The sequence below is a fragment of the Oncorhynchus masou genome, unplaced genomic scaffold, assembly GCF_036934945.1.
Source record: "Oncorhynchus masou masou isolate Uvic2021 unplaced genomic scaffold, UVic_Omas_1.1 unplaced_scaffold_1200, whole genome shotgun sequence".
Lineage (NCBI taxonomy): Eukaryota > Metazoa > Chordata > Actinopteri > Salmoniformes > Salmonidae > Oncorhynchus > Oncorhynchus masou.
In genome coordinates this window covers 164,065-187,295 of record NW_027001780.1, presented here as the reverse complement: position 1 = coordinate 187,295, position 23,231 = coordinate 164,065, and the positions used below count along the sequence as shown (strand labels likewise).

General features: G+C 45.5%; 1 long non-coding RNA gene across 3 annotated transcripts; it reads left to right on the top strand.

The window, feature by feature from the left end:
* Nucleotides 1-1,993: 1,993 nt before the first annotated feature.
* Nucleotides 1,994-22,779, top strand: LOC135529662 (uncharacterized). 3 transcript variants are annotated; one of them, XR_010453748.1, is made up of 3 exons: nucleotides 1,994-2,051; nucleotides 2,413-2,585; nucleotides 22,706-22,779. It is a non-coding gene; the product is annotated as an uncharacterized LOC135529662 (long non-coding RNA). The 3 variants fall into 3 exon arrangements; XR_010453749.1 differs by lacking the exon at nucleotides 22,706-22,779 and adding an exon at nucleotides 15,622-15,708; XR_010453747.1 differs by lacking the exons at nucleotides 1,994-2,051; nucleotides 2,413-2,585 and adding exons at nucleotides 19,077-19,124; nucleotides 19,668-19,798.
* The last annotated feature ends 452 nt before the right edge of the window (nucleotides 22,780-23,231 follow it).

Here is a 23,231-nt window from a genome sequence, read left to right as displayed (position 1 = left end):
CAGATATTATTTAGGAACAGTCAGCATGACAGATAATATGGAGGAACAGTCAGCATGACAGATAATATAGAGGAACAGTCAGTCAGCATGACAGATATTATTTAGGAACAGTCAGCATGACAGATATTATAGAGGAACAGTCAGCATGACAGATATTATAGAGGAACAGTCAGAATGACAGATAATATGGAGGAACAGTCAGTCAGTGTGTGTGTGTGTGTGTGTGTGTGTGTGTGTGTGTGTGTGTGTGTGTTGAGCAGCATGGCAGGGTGTCTCCAGACTGGTGTTGTGGCGTCAGGTGGAGCAGCCCAGAGACCTGGCTCTCTGTCTGGAAGAGGAGATGACTACTGGAGACTGTTGTGTAGCTGGGACTTCTCTCTGCTGCACCACGCGGACATACACACACACAGGACCAACCTGCTAGTACATCTAAAGGTACTCACATACACACAGGACCAACCTGCTAGTACATCTAAAGGTACTCACACACACACACACGTACACACAACAGTACACACACACACACACACATACATACACACACACTGTTGACATCTAACACCCACACACACACACACCAACACACTAGTACATCTAAACACACACACACACACACACACACACACACACACACACACACACACACACACACACACACGTACATACACACACACAGGACCAACCTGCTAGTCCATCTAAAGGTACTCACACACACACACACAGGACCAACCTGCTAGTACATCTAAAGGTACTCACACACACACACACACACACACAGACACACACACACATACATACACACACACACGTACACACACACAGAAACAACCTGCTAGTACATCTAAAGGTACTCACAGACACACACACACACACACACACACACACACACACACGTACACACACAGACACACACACACACATACATACATACACACACACACAGAAACAACCTGCTAGTATTGTTGAAGGTACACACAAAAACAACTCTGTTGATTTGTATTGAAATCTCTAACTCTGTTGATTTGTATTGAAACCTCTAACTGTTGATTTGTATTGAAACCTCCAACTGTTGATTTGTATTGAAACCTCCAACTCTGTTGATTTGTATTGAAACCTCTAACTCTGTTGATTTGTATTGAAACCTCCAACTGTTAATTTGTATTGAAACCTCTAACTCTGTTGATTTGTATTGAAACCTCCAACTCTGTTGATTTGTATTGAAACCTCCAACTGTTGATTTGTATTGAAACCTCCAACTCTGTTGATTTGTATTGAAACCTCTAACTCTGTTGATTTGTATTGAAACCTCTAACTCTGTTGATTTGTATTGAAACCTCTAACTCTGTTGATTTGTATTGAAACCTCCAACTCTGTTAATTTGTATTGAAACCTCCAACTCTGTTGATTTGTATTGAAACCTCCAACTCTGTTAATTTGTATTGAAACCTCCAACCCTGTTGATTTGTATTGAAACCTCTAACGCTGACCTTGTAGCTTGGTTGAGTAGGCTATTGCATGCAAAAGGCATCCTTGGGGGGGCTGGGGGAACAGACAGAATGAAACACACATCCACACACACACACACACACACACACACACACACACACACGTATCCATCTTAATAGCTGTGTTTGTCTAGGAGTCTCTAAGGGAGAGCAGAGTGGAGAGAGAGCTGTCTGTGTCAGACAAGATGAAACCTGTCTGGTCCGTCTGTCTGTCTGGCTTCTGTCTGTCTGTCTGGCTGCTGGGGCCTGTGTGGCTGTCTACTACCTCTGTCAACACAACCTGCAGGTCAGTAGCACACACACACACAACACACAGTTTAATGTGTTGTACTGTCTGGCTGCTGGGGCCTGTGTGGCTGTCTACTACCTCTGTCAACACAACCTGCAGGTCTGTCTGAGTAACACACCACACACACACACACACACACACACACACACACACACACACACACACACACACACACACACACACAGTTTAATGTGTTGTACTGTCTGGCTGCTGGGGCCTGTGTGGCTGTCTACTACCTCTGTCAACACAACCTGCAGGTCAGTAGCACACACACACACACACAAAACACACACACACACACACACACACCCAGTTTAATGTGTTGTACTGTCACCTGGAACTACCTCTGTAAACATGTATGTTTACTGTGTGTCTGTGTGTGTGTGTGTGTGTGTGTGTGTGTGTGTGTGTGTGTTGTGTGTGTGTGTGTGGGTGTGTGTGTGATACTGTTTCTGTGTACTGTGTGTGTGTGTGTGGTCCATGTGATGTGTGATGTGTGTGTGTGTGTGTGTGTGTATGGGTCCATGTGATGTGTGTGTGTGTGATGTGTGTATGGGTCCATGTGGTGTGTGTGTGTGTGTGTATGGGTCCATGTGATGTGTGTGTGTGTTCCTCCAGCGTGTGGTAACGTCCCCCAGTCCAGAGGATGTCCTGACAGAGGCCTGGTCTCTGCTGCTGCCTGTAGCAGTGTGTGCCCTCAACACCTTCATATCACTACTCTACACACACACACACACCTGACTGGAGCGCTACGATAGCCCACGTACACGCGTCTACGTCACGGTGCTCAGGTAACGCACGCAGTACACACACACACACACACACAAACAGTACACACACACACACACAACACACACACACACACAGTACACACACACAAACAGTACACACACACACAAACAGTACACACACACACACACACAGTACACACACACACACACAGTACACACACACACACACACACACAGTACACAGAAACAGTACACACACACACACAATACAAATTTATAAACAGTACACACAAACACAAACAGTACACACACACACACAAACAGTACACACACACACACACACACACACACACACACACACACACACACACACACACACACACAGTACACACACACACACACACAGTACACACACACACAACAGTACACAGAAACAGTACACACACACCCACAAACAGTATACACACACCCACGCACACACAGTACACACACACCCAGACCCTCAGTAGTAGGTAACATGTTGTTGTCTCTGTGACTGTAACACCCAGACCCTCAGTAGTAGGTAACATGTTGTTGTCTCTGTAACACCCCAGACCCTCAGTAGAAGGTAACATGTTGTTGTCTTTGTGACTGTAACACCCAGACCCTCAGTAGTAGGTAACATGTTGTTGTCTCTGTGACTGTAACACCCAGACCCTCAGTAGTAGGTAACATGTTGTTGTCTCTGTGACTGTAACACCCAGACCCTCAGTAGTAGGTAACATGTTGTTGTCTCTGTGACTGTAACACCCAGACCCTCAGTAGTAGGTAACATGTTGTTGTCTCTGTGACTGTAACACCCAGACCCTCAGTAGTAGGTAACATGTTGTTGTCTCTGTCTGTGACTGTAACACCCAGACCCTCAGTAGTAGGTAACATGTTGTTGTCTCTGTGACTGTAACACCCAGACCCTCAGTAGTAGGTAACATGTTGTTGTCTCTGTGACTGTAACACCCAGACCCTCAGTAGTAGGTAACATGTTGTTGTCTATGTGACTGTAACACCCAGACCCTCAGTAGTAGGTAACATGTTGTTGTCTCTACTCTGTGACTGTAACACCCAGACCCTCAGTAGTAGGTAACATGTTGTTGTCTCTACTCTGTGACTGTAACACCCAGACCCTCAGTAGTAGGTAACATGTTGTTGTCTCTGTGACTGTAACACCCAGACCCTCAGTAGTAGGTAACATGTTGTTGTCTCTGTAACACCCCAGACCCTCAGTAGTAGGTAACATGTTATTGTCTCTGTGACTGTAACACCCAGACCCTCAGTAGTAGGTAACATGTTATTGTCTCTACTCTGTGACTGTAACACCCCAGACCGTCAGTAGTAGGTAACATGTTGTTGTCTCTGTGACTGTAACACCCAGACCCTCAGTAGAAGGTAACATGTTGTTGTCTCTGTGACTGTAACACCCCAGACCCTCAGTAGTAGGTAACATGTTGTTGTCTCTGTGACTGTAACACCCCAGACCCTCAGTAGTAGGTAACATGTTGTTGTCTCTGTGACTGTAACACCCCAGACCCTCAGTAGTAGGTAACATGTTGTTGTCTCTGTGACTGTAACACCCCAGACCCTCAGTAGTAGGTAACATGTTGTTGTCTCTGTGACTGTAACACCCCAGACCCTCAGTAGTAGGTAACATGTTATTGTCTCTGTGACTGTAACACCCAGACCCTCAGTAGTAGGTAACATGTTGTTGTCTCTGTGACTGTAACACCCAGACCCTCAGTAGTAGGTAACATGTTGTCTCTGTGACTGTAACCTCCAGACCCTCAGTAGTAGGTAACATGTTGTTGTCTCTGTGACTGTAACACCCAGACCCTCAGTGGTAGGTAACATGTTGTTGTCTCTGTGACTGTAACACCCCAGACCCTCAGTAGTAGGTAACATGTTGTTGTCTCTACTCTGTGACTGTAACACCCCAGACCCTCAGTAGAAGGTAACATGTCGTTGTCTCTGTGACTGTAACACCCAGACCCTCAGTAGTAGGTAACATGTTGTTGTCTCTGTGACTGTAACACCCAGACCCTCAGTAGTAGGTAACATGTTGTTGTCTCTACTCTGTGACTGTAACACCCAGACCCTCAGTAGTAGGTAACATGTTGTTGTCTCTGTGACTGTAACACCCCAGACCCTCAGTAGTAGGTAACATGTTGTTGTCTCTGTGACTGTAACACCCAGACCCTCAGTAGTAGGTAACATGTTATTGTCTCTGTGACTGTAACACCCAGACCCTCAGTAGTAGGTAACATGTTGTTGTCTCTGTGACTGTAACACCCCAGACCCTCAGTAGTAGGTAACATGTTGTTGTCTATGTAACTGTAACACCCAGACCCTCAGTAGTAGGTAACATGTTGTTGTCTCTGTGACTGTAACACCCAGACCCTCAGTAGTAGGTAACATGTTGTTGTCTCTGTGACTGTAACACCCCAGACCCTCAGTAGTAGGTAACATGTTGTTGTCTCTGTGACTGTAACACCCCAGACCCTCAGTAGTAGGTAACATGTTGTTGTCTCTGTGACTGTAACACCCCAGACCCTCAGTAGTAGGTAACATGTTGTTGTCTCTGTGACTGTAACACCCTGGACCCTCAGTAGTAGGTAACATGTTGTTGTCTCTGTGACTGTAACACCCCAGACCCTCAGTAGTAGGTAACATGTTGTTGTCTCTGTGACTGTAACACCCAGACCCTCAGTAGTAGGTAACATGTTGTTGTCTCTGTGACTGTAACACCCAGACCCTCAGTAGTAGGTAACATGTTATTGTCTCTACTCTGTGACTGTAACACCCCAGACCCTCAGTAGTAGGTAACATGTTGTTGTCTCTGTGACTGTAACACCCAGACCCTCAGTAGTAGTAACATGTTGTTGTCTGCTGGGACTGTAACACCCAGACCCTCAGTAGTAGGTAACATGTTGTTGTCTCTGTGACTGTAACACCCAGACCTCAGTAGTAGGTAACTGTTGTTGTCTCTGTGACTGTAACACCCCAGACCCTCAGTAGTAGGTAACATGTTGTTGTCTCTGTAACACCCCAGACCCTCAGTAGAAGGTAACATGTTGTTGTCAGGATGTGACTGTAACACCCAGACCCTGTAGTAGGTAACATGTTGTTGTCTCTGTCCTACTGTGACTGTAACACCCCAGACCCTCAGTGCTGGGAGGTAACATGTTGGTCAGGATGTCTGTCTGTCTCTGTGACTGTAACACTGGGAGACCCTCAGTAGTAGGTAACATGTTATGTCTGTCTGTGACTGTAACAGTGCTGGGACCCTCAGTAGTAGGTAACATGTTGTTGTCTGTCCTGTAACACCCCTGACCCTCAATAGTAGGTAACATGTTGTTGTCTGTCTGTCCTACACCCCTGGACCCTCAGTTGTAGGTAACATGTTGTTGTCTGTCCTGACAGTGCTGGGAGACCCTCAGTAGTAGGTAACATGTTGTCTGTCTGTGACTGTAACAGTGCTGACCCTCAGTAGTTGGTAACATGTTGTTGTCTGTCCTGTAACACCCAGACCCTCAGTAGTAGGTAACATGTTGTTGTCTACTCTGTCCTGTAACACCCTGACCCTCAGTAGTAGGTAACATGTTGTTGTCTCTACTCTGTGACTGCAGGAATGCGATGTTGAAGGTGTCTATCCTGTCAGTGCTGGGAGTTACTACTGGTCAGGATGTCCCCTGTCTGTCCTAAGAACTGCTGGGACACATATGTTGGTCACATACGTCCCTATTCCCTGTGTAGTGCACTACTTTAGACCAGAGCCCTATTCCCTCTGTAGTGCACTACAGTGACCAGAGCCCTATTCCCTGTATAGTGGTCAGACCAGATGTCTGTCTGTCTGTCCTACAGTGCAGGGAGTCCTATTCCCTATGGTAGTGATGTACTTTAGACTGTCCTATTCCCTGCTGGGAGTGCACTATTTGGACCAGAGCCCTATGTCCCTCTGTAGTGTCACTACAGTGCCAGAGCACTATTCCCTGGTCAGGATGTTTGACCAGAGCCCTGTCCTACAGTGCTGGGACTATTTAGACCAGATGTCTGTTCTGTATGTCCTACAGTGCTGGAGCCCTATTCCCTCATATGTGCTGTCTGTTGTCCAGAGTCCTATTCCCTCTATAGTGCACTACTTTAGTCTGAGCCCTATTGCTGGGAGTGCACTATGTTGGTCCAGAGCCCTATTCCCTATGTAGTGCACTACTTTAGACCAGAGCCCTATTCCCTATATAGTGCACTACTTTAGACCAGTCCCTGTTCCTGTATAGTGCTGGGAGTCTGTTGGTCCAGAGTCATATGTCTGTCTACAGTGCTGGGACTACTTTGGTCAGATGTATGTCTGTCTGTCCTACAGTGCTGGGAGCACTGTTGTGTCAGGATGTTTGTCTGTCTGTCCTATAGTGCTGGGACTTGTAGACCAGAGCCCCTGTTCCCTATATGTGCACTATGTTGGACCAGATGCCCTATTCCCTGTCTGTCCTACAGTGCCAGGGTGTGTTGGTCAGTGTGTCTGTCTGTCTGTCCTACAGTGCTGGGAGTCGTATGTTGGTCAGGATGTCTGTCTGTCTGTCCTACAGTGCTGGGAGTCGTATGTTGGTCAGGATGTCTGTCTGTCTGTCCTACAGTGCTGGGAGTCGTATGTTGGTCAGGATGTGTGTCTGTCTGTCCTACAGTGCTGGGAGTCGTATGTTGGTCAGGATGTCTGTCTGTCTGTCCTACAGTGCTGGGAGTCGTATGTTGGTCAGGATGTCTGTCTGTCTGTCCTACAGTGCTGGGAGTCGTATGTTGGTCAGGATGTCTGTCTGTCTGTCCTACAGTGCTGGGAGTCGTATGTTGGTCAGGATGTGTGTCTGTCTGTCCTACAGTGCTGGGAGTCGTATGTTGGTCAGGATGTCTGTCTGTCTGTCTGTCCTACAGTGCTGGGAGTCGTATGTTGGTCAGGATGTGTGTCTGTCTGTCCTACAGTGCTGGGAGTCGTATGTTGGTCAGGATGTCTGTCTGTCTGTCCTACAGTGCTGGGAGTCGTATGTTGGTCAGGATGTCTGTCTGTCTGTCCTACAGTGCTGGGAGTCGTATGTTGGTCAGGATGTCTGTCTGTCTGTCCTACAGTGCTGGGAGTCGTATGTTGGTCAGGATGTGTGTCTGTCTGTCCTACAGTGCTGGGAGTCGTATGTTGGTCAGGATGTCTGTCTGTCTGTCCTACAGTGCTGGGAGTCGTATGTTGGTCAGGATGTGTGTCTGTCTGTCCTACAGTGCTGGGAGTCGTATGTTGGTCAGGATGTCTGTCTGTCTGTCCTACAGTGCTGGGAGTCGTATGTTGGTCAGGATGTGTGTCTGTCTGTCTGTCCTACAGTGCTGGGAGTCGTATGTTGGTCAGGATGTCTGTCTGTCTGTCCTACAGTGCTGGGAGTCGTATGTTGGTCAGGATGTCTGTCTGTCTGTCCTACAGTGCTGGGAGTCGTATGTTGGTCAGGATGTGTGTCTGTCTGTCCTACAGTGCTGGGAGTCGTATGTTGGTCAGGATGTGTGTCTGTCTGTCCTACAGTGCTGGGAGTCGTATGTTGGTCAGGATGTCTGTCTGTCTGTCCTACAGTGCTGGGAGTCGTATGTTGGTCAGGATGTCTGTCTGTCTGTCCTACAGTGCTGGGAGTCGTATGTTGGTCAGGATGTCTGTCTGTCTGTCCTACAGTGCTGGGAGTCGTATGTTGGTCAGGATGTCTGTCTGTCTGTCCTACAGTGCTGGGAGTCGTATGTTGGTCAGGATGTCTGTCTGTCTGTCCTACAGTGCTGGGAGTCGTATGTTGGTCAGGATGTCTGTCTGTCTGTCCTACAGTGCTGGGAGTCGTATGTTGGTCAGGATGTCTGTCTGTCTGTCCTACAGTGCTGGGAGTCGTATGTTGGTCAGGATGTCTGTCTGTCTGTCCTACAGTGCTGGGAGTCGTATGTTGGTCAGGATGTCTGTCTGTCTGTCCTACAGTGCTGGGAGTCGTATGTTGGTCAGGATGTGTGTCTGTCTGTCTGTCCTACAGTGCTGGGAGTCGTATGTTGGTCAGGATGTCTGTCTGTCTGTCCTACAGTGCTGGGAGTCGTATGTTGGTCAGGATGTCTGTCTGTCTGTCCTACAGTGCTGGGAGTCGTATGTTGGTCAGGATGTCTGTCTGTCTGTCCTACAGTGCTGGGAGTCGTATGTTGGTCAGGATGTGTGTCTGTCTGTCTGTCCTACAGTGCTGGGAGTCGTATGTTGGTCAGGATGTCTGTCTGTCTGTCCTACAGTGCTGGGAGTCGTATGTTGGTCAGGATGTCTGTCTGTCTGTCCTACAGTGCTGGGAGTCGTATGTTGGTCAGGATGTCTGTCTGTCTGTCCTACAGTGCTGGGAGTCGTATGTTGGTCAGGATGTGTGTCTGTCTGTCTGTCCTACAGTGCTGGGAGTCGTATGTTGGTCAGGATGTCTGTCTGTCTGTCCTACAGTGCTGGGAGTCGTATGTTGGTCAGGATGTCTGTCTGTCTGTCCTACAGTGCTGGGAGTCGTATGTTGGTCAGGATGTCTGTCTGTCTGTCCTACAGTGCTGGGAGTCGTATGTTGGTCAGGATGTCTGTCTGTCTGTCCTACAGTGCTGGGAGTCGTATGTTGGTCAGGATGTCTGTCTGTCTGTCCTACAGTGCTGGGAGTCGTATGTTGGTCAGGATGTCTGTCTGTCTGTCCTACAGTGCTGGGAGTCGTATGTTGGTCAGGATGTGTGTCTGTCTGTCCTACAGTGCTGGGAGTCGTATGTTGGTCAGGATGTCTGTCTGTCTGTCCTACAGTGCTGGGAGTCGTATGTTGGTCAGGATGTGTGTCTGTCTGTCCTACAGTGCTGGGAGTCGTATGTTGGTCAGGATGTGTGTCTGTCTGTCCTACAGTGCTGGGAGTCGTATGTTGGTCAGGATGTCTGTCTGTCTGTCCTACAGTGCTGGGAGTCGTATGTTGGTCAGGATGTCTGTCTGTCTGTCCTACAGTGCTGGGAGTCGTATGTTGGTCAGGATGTCTGTCTGTCTGTCCTACAGTGCTGGGAGTCGTATGTTGGTCAGGATGTGTGTCTGTCTGTCCTACAGTGCTGGGAGTCGTATGTTGGTCAGGATGTCTGTCTGTCTGTCCTACAGTGCTGGGAGTCGTATGTTGGTCAGGATGTCTGTCTGTCTGTCCTACAGTGCTGGGAGTCGTATGTTGGTCAGGATGTCTGTCTGTCTGTCCTACAGTGCTGGGAGTCGTATGTTGGTCAGGATGTGTGTCTGTCTGTCCTACAGTGCTGGGAGTCGTATGTTGGTCAGGATGTCTGTCTGTCTGTCCTACAGTGCTGGGAGTCGTATGTTGGTCAGGATGTCTGTCTGTCTGTCCTACAGTGCTGGGAGTCGTATGTTGGTCAGGATGTCTGTCTGTCTGTCCTACAGTGCTGGGAGTCGTATGTTGGTCAGGATGTCTGTCTGTCTGTCCTACAGTGCTGGGAGTCGTATGTTGGTCAGGATGTCTGTCTGTCTGTCCTACAGTGCTGGGAGTCGTATGTTGGTCAGGATGTCTGTCTGTCTGTCCTACAGTGCTGGGAGTCGTATGTTGGTCAGGATGTCTGTCTGTCTGTCCTACAGTGCTGGGAGTCATATGTTGGTCAGGATGTCTGTCTGTCTGTCCTACAGTGCTGGGAGTCGTATGTTGGTCAGGATGTCTGTCTGTCTGTCCTACAGTGCTGGGAGTCGTATGTTGGTCAGGATGTCTGTCTGTCTGTCCTACAGTGCTGGGAGTCGTATGTTGGTCAGGATGTGTGTCTGTCTGTCCTACAGTGCTGGGAGTCGTATGTTGGTCAGGATGTCTGTCTGTCTGTCCTACAGTGCTGGGAGTCGTATGTTGGTCAGGATGTCTGTCTGTCTGTCCTACAGTGCTGGGAGTCGTATGTTGGTCAGGATGTCTGTCTGTCTGTCCTACAGTGCTGGGAGTCGTATGTTGGTCAGGATGTCTGTCTGTCTGTCCTACAGTGCTGGGAGTCGTATGTTGGTCAGGATGTCTGTCTGTCTGTCCTACAGTGCTGGGAGTCGTATGTTGGTCAGGATGTGTGTCTGTCTGTCCTACAGTGCTGGGAGTCGTATGTTGGTCAGGATGTCTGTCTGTCTGTCCTACAGTGCTGGGAGTCGTATGTTGGTCAGGATGTCTGTCTGTCTGTCCTACAGTGCTGGGAGTCGTATGTTGGTCAGGATGTGTGTCTGTCTGTCCTACAGTGCTGGGAGTCGTATGTTGGTCAGGATGTCTGTCTGTCTGTCCTACAGTGCTGGGAGTCGTATGTTGGTCAGGATGTCTGTCTGTCTGTCTGTCCTACAGTGCTGGGAGTCGTATGTTGGTCAGGGTATCTGTCTGTCTGTCTGTCCTACAGTGCTGGGAGTCGTATGTTGGTCAGGATGTCTGTCTGTCCTACAGTGCTGGGAGTCGTATGTTGGTCAGGATGTCTGTCTGTCTGTCTGTCCTACAGTGCTGGGAGTCGTATGTTGGTCAGGATGTCTGTCTGTCTGTCCTACAGTGCTGGGAGTCGTATGTTGGTCAGGATGTCTGTCTGTCTGTCCTACAGTGCTGGGAGTCGTATGTTGGTCAGGATGTCTGTCTGTCTGTCCTACAGTGCTGGGAGTCGTATGTTGGTCAGGATGTCTGTCTGTCTGTCCTACAGTGCTGGGAGTCGTATGTTGGTCAGGATGTCTGTCTGTCTGTCCTACAGTGCTGGGAGTCGTATGTTGGTCAGGATGTCTGTCTGTCTGTCCTACAGTGCTGGGAGTCGTATGTTGGTCAGGATGTGTGTCTGTCTGTCCTACAGTGCTGGGAGTCGTATGTTGGTCAGGATGTCTGTCTGTCTGTCCTACAGTGCTGGGAGTCGTATGTTGGTCAGGATGTCTGTCTGTCTGTCCTACAGTGCTGGGAGTCGTATGTTGGTCAGGATGTCTGTCTGTCTGTCCTACAGTGCTGGGAGTCGTATGTTGGTCAGGATGTGTGTCTGTCTGTCCTACAGTGCTGGGAGTCGTATGTTGGTCAGGATGTCTGTCTGTCTGTCCTACAGTGCTGGGAGTCGTATGTTGGTCAGGATGTCTGTCTGTCTGTCCTACAGTGCTGGGAGTCGTATGTTGGTCAGGATGTGTGTCTGTCTGTCCTACAGTGCTGGGAGTCGTATGTTGGTCAGGATGTCTGTCTGTCTGTCCTACAGTGCTGGGAGTCGTATGTTGGTCAGGATGTCTGTCTGTCTGTCCTACAGTGCTGGGAGTCGTATGTTGGTCAGGATGTCTGTCTGTCTGTCCTACAGTGCTGGGAGTCGTATGTTGGTCAGGATGTCTGTCTGTCTGTCCTACAGTGCTGGGAGTCGTATGTTGGTCAGGATGTCTGTCTGTCTGTCCTACAGTGCTGGGAGTCGTATGTTGGTCAGGATGTGTGTCTGTCTGTCCTACAGTGCTGGGAGTCGTATGTTGGTCAGGATGTGTGTCTGTCTGTCCTACAGTGCTGGGAGTCGTATGTTGGTCAGGATGTCTGTCTGTCTGTCCTACAGTGCTGGGAGTCGTATGTTGGTCAGGATGTGTGTCTGTCTGTCCTACAGTGCTGGGAGTCGTATGTTGGTCAGGATGTCTGTCTGTCTGTCCTACAGTGCTGGGAGTCGTATGTTGGTCAGGATGTGTGTCTGTCTGTCCTACAGTGCTGGGAGTCGTTGGTCATATGTACTGTCTGTCTGTCCTACAGTGCTGGGAGAATGTCTGTCTGTCTGTCCTACAGTGCTGGGACTATATATGTCTGTCTGTCTGTCCTACAGTGCTGGAGAATACCTCTCAAGTGTGTCTGTCTGTCCTACAGTGCTGGGAGTACGATGTTGGTCAGGATGTACTATACTATCTGTATTACTAGACTGTGGATAATACCTCTACAGGTACAGCTGTCTTTACTGCTACTGTACTATATACTATAGTGCTGTGGAGTCGTATGTTGGTCAGGATGTCTGTATACTGTATACTATACTATATACTAGTGCTGGGAGAATACGTATGTTGGTCAGGATGTCTGTCTGTCTGTCCTACAGTGCTGGGAGTATATACTATATTGGTCAGGATGTGTGTCTGTCTGTCCTACAGTGCTGGGAGTACTATACTTGGTCAGGATGTCTATACTATACTGTACTATAAGGATGTGTGTCTGTCTGTCCTACAGTACTAGACTGTGGAGAATACTGTCCTACAGTGTACAGCTGTCTTTACTGTCTATACTATACTATACTATACTATATACTATATTACTATACTGTGGAGAATACTGTCTGTCCTACAAGTACAGCTGTCTGTTGTCTATACTATACTTTACAGTGCTGGGATACTATATACTATATTACTATCTTCTGACTGTGGAGAATACCTCTACAGTACAGCTGTCTTTACTATACTATACTTTACTATACTATATACTATACTTACTATACATTTAAGTCATTAGGATGTCTATCTGTACTACATCCAGTACAGCCACTTTACAATAGTGCATCTAAATCATATACTATAAGGATACTTATCCTATCCTATATTCCTTGAAGAGGTGGAGTACCTCAGTACAGATGTCTTTACTATACTGTCCTATACTATATACTATACTGCTGGGAGAATACCAGACAAGTACAGTGTTTTACTATACTGACTATAACTGTACTATCCTAATGGTAGGGAGGCGAGCAGGCTGTTGGGTGTAGGGCCTGAGTCTACAAGTGTGGGAGTCGTATGTTGGTCAGCTGTCTTTACTATACTATATACTATACTAAGCACTATGGTCTTGGCGGATGCGACTTCAACTGGAAGCCAGTGGAGACTTTGGAGAATACCTCTACAAGTACAGCTGTCTTTACTATACTATACTATATTACTATACTGTGGAGAATACCTCTACAAGTACAGCTGTCTTTACTATACTATACTAGACTGTGGAGAATACCTCTACAAGTACAGCTGTCTTTACTATACTATACTTTACTATACTATATACTATATTACTAGACTGTGGAGAATACCTCTACAAGTACAGCTGTCTTTACTATACTATACTATACTGTGGAGAATACTATATGTCTTTACTATACTATACTATACTGTGGAGAATACCTCTACAAGTACAGCTGTCTTTACTATACTATATATACTATATACTACTAGACTGTGGAGAATACCTCTACAAGTACAGCTGTCTTTACTATACTATACTATATTGTGGAGAATACTCATACATGTCTTTACTATACTATACTATACTGTGGAGAATACCTCTACAAGTACAGCTGTCTTTACTATACTATATACTATATTACTAGACTGTGGAGAATACCTCTACAAGTACAGCTTTCTTTACTATACTATACTATACTGTGGAGAATACCTCTACAAGTACAGCTGTCTTTACTATACTATACTATATACTATATTACTAGACTGTGGAGAATACCTCTACAAGTACAGATGTCTTTACTATATACTATACTATACTATGTGGAGAATACCTCTACAAGTACAGCTGTCTTTACTATACTATATTATATTGTGGATACTATACAAGTACAGCTATACTTTACTATACTATACTATACTATATTACTAGACTGTGGAGAATACCTCTACAAGTACAGCTGTCTTTACTATACTATACTATACTGTGGAGAATACTATACTATGTCTTTACTATACTATATACTATATTACTATACTGTGGAGAATACCTCTACAAGTACAGCTGTCTTTACTATACTATACTATACTATACTATACTATACTATATATACTATACTGTGGAGAATACATCTACAGCTGTACTTTACTATACTATACTATACTATATACTATATTACTATACTGTGGAGAATATCTCTACAAGTACAGCTGTCTTTACTATACTATACTATACTATATACTATACTACTAGACTGTGGAGAATACCTCTACAAGTACAGATGTCTTTACTATACTATACTATACTATACTATACTATACTATAGAATACTATATTACTAGCTGTCTTTACTATACTATACTATACTATACTAGACTGTGGAGAATACCTCTACAAGTACAGCTGTCTTTACTATACTATACTATACTAGACTGTGGAGAATACCTCTACAAGTACAGATGTCTTTACTATACTAGACTATACTATACTATACTATACTAGACTGTGGAGAATACCTCTACAAGTACAGTACTTATATTGGAGCTGGGATGATCAACACCGACCACTTATCACAGTCATTTTGCTGATATGGTTCACTATGATAAGTAGCCGTCACTAGAGAAGTGTGAAGTTTGAAATAGGGGTTACTGATGTGGATGATTGTTCATTGACGGCTACGACAGTCAGACTGGTTGTAGTCGTTTTTAAAGGGCAATTGAATACCAACTGTGGTGCACATCAGTGTTATAACTAGTATAGTACTGTAGGCACTGAGTGTACAAAACATTAAGAACACCTTCCTGATATTGAGTTGCACCCTCCTTTTACCCCCAGAACAGCCTCAATTCGTCAGGTCATGGACTCTATAAGGTGTTGAAAGGGTTCCACAGGGATGCTGGCCCATGTTGGCTCCAATACTGCCGACAGTTGTGTCCAGTTGGCTTTATGTCCTTTAGGTGGTGGTCCATTCTCGATACACACAGGAAACTGTTGAGCGTGAAAACCCCAATCAGCTCTGCAGCACCCTCTGAATGGCAACACATACACAATCCTTGTCTCAGTTGTCTCAAGGCTTAAAAATCCTTCTTTAACCAGGTCTCCTCCCCTTCATCTACACTGATTGAAGTGGATTTAACAAGTGACATCAATAAGGGATCATATCTTTCACCTGGATTCACCTGGTCTATGTCATGGAAAGAGCATGTATTCATAATGTTTTGTCAACTCAGTGTCTATCCTCTCCTCTACAAGTATGCCCATCTATCTGTGGTTATTCCATGTTTAGTATATTTACAAAAATACACTTATATAGATAGTTTAGTATTTAACTCCAACATGGACTCAAGCACACCTGTTGTTGTCTTTAGTGTGATTGCCACCAGGTGTGTTGTGAAGCCGGCAGAGTTTGACGTGGCCAGGAACGTTCTAGATCTGATCAATGCTCAGACCCTGGCCTGGTACAGTAACCTGTAGTCCTACCCTCTCTGCTTCTCTAGTAACCTATGTATATACCCTCTCTGCCTCTAGTAACCTATATCTATACCCTCTCTGCTTAACTCTAACCTATATCTATACATATCTCTATATCTCTACCTCTCTGCTTCTCTAGTAACCTATATCTATACCCTCTCTGCCTCTAGTAACATATCTCTATCTCTGCTTCTCTAGTAACCTATATCTATACCCTCTCTGCTTCTCTAGTAACCTATATCTATACCCTCTCTGCTTCTCTAGTAACCTATATCTATACCCTCTCTGCTTCTCTAGTAACATATCTCTACCCTCTCTGCTTCTCTAGTAACATATCTCTACCCTCTCTGCTTCTCTAGTAACCTGTATATATACCCTCTCTGCCTCTAGTAACTATATCTATACCCTCTGCTGTAACATATCTCTACCCTCGCTGCCTCTAGTAACCTATATCTATACCCTCTCTGCTTCTCTAGTAACATATCTAGCTGCTTCTCTAGTAACCTATATCTATACTCTCCCTGCCTCTAGTAACATATCTCTACCCACTCTGCTTCTCTAGTAACCTATATCTCTACCCTCTCTGCTTCTCTAGTAACCTATATCTATACCTTCTCTGCTTCTCTAGTAACCTATATCTAGTACCTATATCTCTACCCTGCTTCTTCTAGTAACCTATATCTCTACCCTATACCCTCTCTGCTTCTCTAGTAACCTATATATATACCCTCTCTGCCTCTAGTAACCTATATCTATACCCTCTCTGCTTCTCTAGTAACATATCTCTACCCTCGCTGCCTCTAGTAACCTATATCTATACCCTCTCTGCTTCTCTAGTAACATATCTCTACCCTCGCTGCTTCTCTAGTAACCTATATCTATACTCTCTCTGCCTCTAGTAACATATCTCTACCCACTCTGCTTCTCTAGTAACCTATATCTCTACCCTCTCTGCTTCTCTAGTAACCTATATCTATACCTTCTCTGCTTCTCTAGTAACCTATATCGATACCCTCTCTGCTTCTCTAGTAACCTATATCTCTACCCTCTCTGCTTCTCTAGTAACCTATATCTCTACCCTCTCTGCTTCTCTAGTAACCTATATCTATACCTTCTCTGCTTCTCTAGTAACCTATATCGATACCCTCTCTGCTTCTCTAGTAACCTATATCTCTACCCTCTCTGCTTCTCTAGTAACATATCTCTATAGTAACTATCTCTACCCTCTCTGCTTCTCTAGTAACCTATATATATACCCTCTCTGCCTCTAGTAACCTATATCTATACCCTTGCTTTTCTAGTAACTATCTCTACCTCGCTGCCTCTAGTAACCTATATCTATACCCTCTCTGCTTCTCTAGTAACATATCTCTACCTTCTCTGCTTCTCTAGTAACCTATATCGATACCCTTCTGCTTCTCTAGTAACCTAACCTCTATACTCTAGTAACCTATATCTCTCTCTCTGCTTCTCTAGTAACCTATATCTCTACCCTCTCTGCTTCTCTAGTAACCTATATCTATACCTTCTCTGCTTCTCTAGTAACCTATATCGATACCCTCTCTGCTTCTCTAGTAACCTATATCTCTACCCTCTCTGCTTCTCTAGTAACCTATATCTATACCTTCTCTGCTTCTCTAGTAACCTATATCTATACCCTCTCTGCTTCTCTAATAACCTATATCTCTACCCTCTCTGCTTCTCTAGTAACCTATATATATACCCTCTCTGCCTCTAGTAACCTATATCTATACCCTCTCTGCTTCTCTAGTAACATATCTCTACCCTCGCTGCCTCTAGTAACCTATATCTATACCCTCTCTGCTTCTCTAGTAACATATCTATCTGCTTCTCTAGTAACCTATATCTATACTCTCTCTGCCTCTAGTAACATATCTCTACCCACTCTGCTTCTCTAGTAACCTATATCTCTACCCTCTCTGCTTCTCTAGTAACCTATATCGATACCCTCTCTGCTTCTCTAGTAACCTATATCTCTACCCTCTCTGCTTCTCTAGTAACCTATATCTCTACCCTCTCTGCTTCTCTAGTAACCTATATCGATACCCTCTCTGCTTCTCTAGTAACCTATATCTCTACCCTCTCTGCTTCTCTAGTAACCTATATCTATACCTTCTCTGCTTCTCTAGTAACCTATATCGATACCCTCTCTGCTTCCTCTATACCCTCTCTGTCTAAACCTATATCTAGTAACCCTATACTCTGCTTCTCTAGTAACCTATATCTATACCCTCTCTGCTTCTCTAGTAACCTATATCTACAAACTCTCTGCCTCTAGTAACCTATATCTATACCCTCTCTGCCTCTAGTAACCTATATCTCTACCCTCTCTGCTTCTCTAGTAACATATCTCTACCCTCTCTGCCTCTCTAATAACCTATATCTATACCCTCTCTGCTTCTCTAGTAACCTATATCTATACCCTCTGCCTCTAGTAACCTATATCTCTACCCTCTCTGCCTCTAGTAACTTTTATCTATACCCACTCTGCCTCTCTAGTAACCTATATCTATATACATTCTCTGTCAGTTCCTGTCTAGTTTAATATATCTATACCAGACTCTTCTCTAGTCAGGACCAAAAGCTGATGATACACTTGCAAGTTTGTTAGACAATGTTGCCGAGCAACGGAGTGGGGTATGAGACACTGGAACAATCATGAACAACTTGGACATGAATAATAATTACATTTCTCAGTGTATTTACTTGTTCCTTATTGCTTGTTAATTCCTGTCCAGCCACAGATGTCATCAGCTAACAAACAAAGCAGTAAATAAATAACGTTTTACTTCACTAAGATAGGAAGTGTACATGGTATTCATCTCGCCTAGCTAGTTCGACATGCAAAAAACTATCTTAAACAAAAAAAAACGAAACGTAAAATCTACATGGCTACCTAGCTAGCCTGTTCGTCCATTGACTGAAAACATGGGTTCCATTAGCATGCTAATATTAGCATGCCCACCATTCCATTGTACATACTAACTGGTATGTTCCATTGATACAATATTATAGTGAGGCAACATATGAGGTGTGAATGGCAAACTTTGAGCAAAATGGATTCCATTTTAATAAAAAAAAACTATATTTTTTCAAAATATATTAGAATAGCAGACTGATCCATGACCAATTCTGAGCTCTGACTGGGTTCCATTGTACACTAGGTGGCCAGCTGATAAAAATTCCCCATGGGCAACATTCCATTGTAAAAAAAATGCTAGTGTATCATTAGCTTGAGACTGTCTTAATGGTTCCATTGTGTCTGTCTGTCTGTCTATCTGTCCGTCTGTTCCATTGTAATACCCTCTCCAGGATAGTTCCTTCCTCTCCTCCTGTCGTTCAGCTCATCAAACTCTTCCTAATCTTCCACCTAAAGAAGGTAGAGCCCTGGAGAAAAGTTCCATTAGTGAATACTAAGGTGCCATTGTAATACTAAGGTGCCATTGTAATACTAGGGTTCCATTGTAATACTAGGGTTCCATTGTAATACTAGGGTTCCATTGTAATACTAGGGTTCCATTGTAATACTAGGGTTCCATTGTAATACTAGGGTTCCATTGTAATACTAGGGATCCATTGTAATACTAGGGTTCCATTGTAATACTAGGGTTCCATTGTAATACTAGGGTTCCATTGTAATACTAGGGTTCCATTTGAGATGTAGACGCAGACTCCTCCCCCTCCCTCCCATCTCCTTCTCCCCCCTCCCTCTCTCTCCCCCTCCTCCTCCTCCCTCTCTCCTCCCTCCCTCCCTCTCTCCCCCTCCCCTCCTCCCTCTCTCCCCCTCTCCCCCCCCCTCCTCTCTCCCCCCTCCTCCCTCCCTACCTCTCTCTCTACCCCCCTCCCTCCCTCCCCTCCTCCCTCCCTCCCTCCTCTCTACCCCTCCTCCCTCCCTCTCCCCCCCCTCCCTCTCTCCTCCCAGACCAGTATAAGGAGCTGCCATCCTCCCAGCTCCTGGAGTAGGGTGGGTCAGATGCAGACCCTCTTCATCTCCCTCCTCTTCCTCCCCTGTTACCTGGGGACTCTGGCCCTGCTGGCATACACACTCTGGAGGTACACACACACACTCACAATCAATACAATGTTTTTTATAAAGCCCTTTTTACATCAGCAGAGTGCTTCTACAGAAACCCCAGCCTAAAACCGCAAACAGCAAGCAATGCAGATGTATATGAGCAGTTACTGCCTTTTTGCTTGGTAGGGCAGTATACTCTGCTTTGTCTCAGGGTAGTAAGTTAGTGGTCTGTTGATATCCCTTTGGCGGTGTGGGGGCTGTGCTTTGGCAAAGTAGGTGGGGCTAATTGGCCCCGTCCAGGGGTAACCACGACCCTCCCCTGTCTCAGTCTCCAGTATCTATTCTGTAATAGTCTATGTGCTGGGGGGCTAGGGTCAGTCTGTCCTATCTGGTGCAATACTCCTGTCTCATCTGGTGTCCTGTGTGATGGTAGGGCACTATAGTCCACGAAGATCACAGGAGTCCCAGAGGGCAAAACTGGACGGGAAGATCCCGGATCCCGTCAGGGACTCAACCCCACTCACGTGGAGTACAGCGTGGCATGGCGGGATGCACCCTCCTAGGGAGGGCATGGGAGAGTGAGAGCGAGCCAGTGACTCAGCCTCCGTAATAGGGTCAGAGACAAGAGGAACTCAGTGGAGTGAGGGGAGCCGGCCATGCGGAAAACGCAAGGATGGTTCGTCACTCCAGTGCGTTGCCGTTCACCTTCAAACCCCCTGGGCCAGACTACACTCAATCAAAGAACCTACTGAAGAGATGAGTCTTCAGTAAAGACTTAAAAGGTCGAGATCGAGTCTTCGTCTCACACGTGGACAGGCAGACCATTCCATAAAAATGTCGCTCTATAGGAGAAAGCCCTTGATTCCAGCTGTTTGTAGATACAGTATGTACCACAGGATTAACTCTAACTCTGAGAGATGGGTAGGAGCAAGTCCTGTAATGCTTTGTAGGTTAGCGGTAAAACCTTGAAATCAGCCCGAGCCTTAACAGGAAGCCAGTGTAGAGTCTAGCACTGGTGTAATATGATTGGTGTGATATGATGTAATATGTCAAGATTCTAGCAGCCGTGTTTAGCGCTAGTTGACATTTATTTAGTTTTTTTTTCCGGGTAGCCGGAGAGTAGAGCATTTCAGTAGTCTAATTTTGAAGTGACAAAAGCATGGATTAGCTTTTCTGCAAGATGGGAAAAAAAAACTTTTATATATTCGTCAAAGGAGAGATCAGGGTCCAGAATAACGCCGAGGTCCTTCACAGTTGTATTTAAGACGACTGTACAACCATCGAGATTCATTGTCAGATTCAACAGAAGATCTCTTTGTTTCTCTGGGGCCTAGAACAAGCATCTCTGTTTTGTCAAAGATTAAAAGTACCAAAATTGCCGCCATCCACTTCCTTATGTCTGTGGCACAGGCTTTGGGGTTGGCAATTTTGGTGCTTCACCATGTTTCATTGAAATCTATAGCTGTGCGTCATCCACAAAGCAGTGAAAGTTGACATTGTGTTTCCGTTATGACATCACTAAGTGGTAGCATATATAGTGAAAACAATAGTGGTCCTAGAACGGAACCTTGGGGAACACCAAACGTCTGAAGACAAACCATCCACTGAGACGAACTGATATCTTTCTGACAGATAAGAACTTGCGCGTTTGGACCATTTATGGTTTCCAATCTTTCCCCCCAAAAAATGTGGTGATTTATGGTGTCGAACGCGGCACTAAGGTCTAGGAGCACAAGGACAGATGCAGAGGCTCGGTCTGAGCCATTAAAAGGTCATTTACAACCTTCATAAGTTTGGGGCGGCAGTGTAGCCTAGTGGTTAGAGCATTGGACTAGTAACCGGAAGGTTGTGAGTTCAAACCCCCAAGCTGACAAGGTCAAATCTTAACAGGCAGTTAACCCACTGTTCCCAGGCCGTATTGAAAATAAGAATTTGTTCTTAACTGTTGTGGTTAAATAAAGGTAAAAAAAAAAAAAAAAAAAAAAAAAAAAAGTGTGGTCTCAGTACTACGATGGGGGTCTAAAACCAGACTGGAACGTTTCGTATACATTATTTGTTTTCGGGACGGCGGTGAGTTGCTGAGAAACGTCTTTTTCTAGCGTTTTTTTGACAGGAGCAGGAGATTTAGACATAGACTGATAGTTATTTTCATTTTTCAGGTCAAGGTTTGGCTTTTTCAGAAAGAGGTGTTATTACTGCCACTTTCAGTGAGTTTGGTTCATCTGGAGGATAGGGAGCCATGTATTACGTTGGACATAGGAGGGCCAAGCACAGGAAGTACAGTGAGCTCCAAAAGTATTGGGACAGCGACCATTTTGTTTTTTCTGGCTCTGTCCTCCACTTTGGATTTGAAATGATACAATGACTATGAGGTAAAAGTGCAGACTGTCGGCTTTAATTTGAGGGTATTGTCATCCATATCGGGTGAACCGTTTAGATATTACAGCACTTCTTGTACATAGTCCTCCCATTTTAGGGGACCAAAAGTATTGGGACAAATATGTGTCTTAAAGTAGTTTAAAGTTTAGTATTTGGTCCCATATTTCTAGCACACAATGACTACATCAAGCTTGTGACTCTACAAACTTGTTGGTTGTGTTTGCTGTTTGTTTTGGTTGTGTTTCAGATTATTTGGTGCCCAATAGAAATCAAGGGTAAATAATGTATTGTGTCATTTTGGAGTCACTTTTATTGTAAATAAGAATAGATGATGTTTCTAAACACTTCTACATTAATGTGGATGCTACCATGAATGAATCGTGAATTAATGAATGAATCTTGAATGATGAGAAAGTTAGATGCTCAAATATCACATCCCCAGGACATGTTAACCACTCACCATTACAATAACAGGGTTAGCATTTTTTGGGGGGTCTACAGTCACATAGACTGTAGACCAGTGGATAGACACACACTAACCCTACCTGTCCTGTCTCGGTCCCCAGTCTCCCTCCCTCTAGTGTGTGTGGTCCGTTCCAGGACCAAGGCTGGGTGATGCAGACTGTAGACCAGTGGATAGACACACACTAACCCTACCTGTCCTGTCTCGGTCCCCAGTCTCCTCCCTCTAGTGTGTGTGGTCCGTTCCAGGGCCAGGGCTGGGTGATGCAGACTGTAGACCAGTGGATAGACACACACTAACCCTACCTGTCCTGTCTCTGTCCCCAGTCTCCCTCCCTCTAGTGTGTGTGGTCCGTTCCAGGGCCAGGGCTGGGTGATGCAGACTGTAGACCAGTGGATGGACACACACTAACCCTACCTGTCCTGTCTCGGTCCCCAGTCTCCCTCCCTCTAGTGTGTGGTCCGTTCCAGGGCCAGGGCTGGGTGATGCAGACTGTAGACCAGTGGATAGACACACACTAACCCTACCTGTCCTGTCTCGGTCCCCAGTCTCCCTCCCTCTAGTGTGTGTGGTCCGTTCCAGGGCCAGGGCTGGGTGATGCAGACTGTAGACCAGTGGATAGACACACA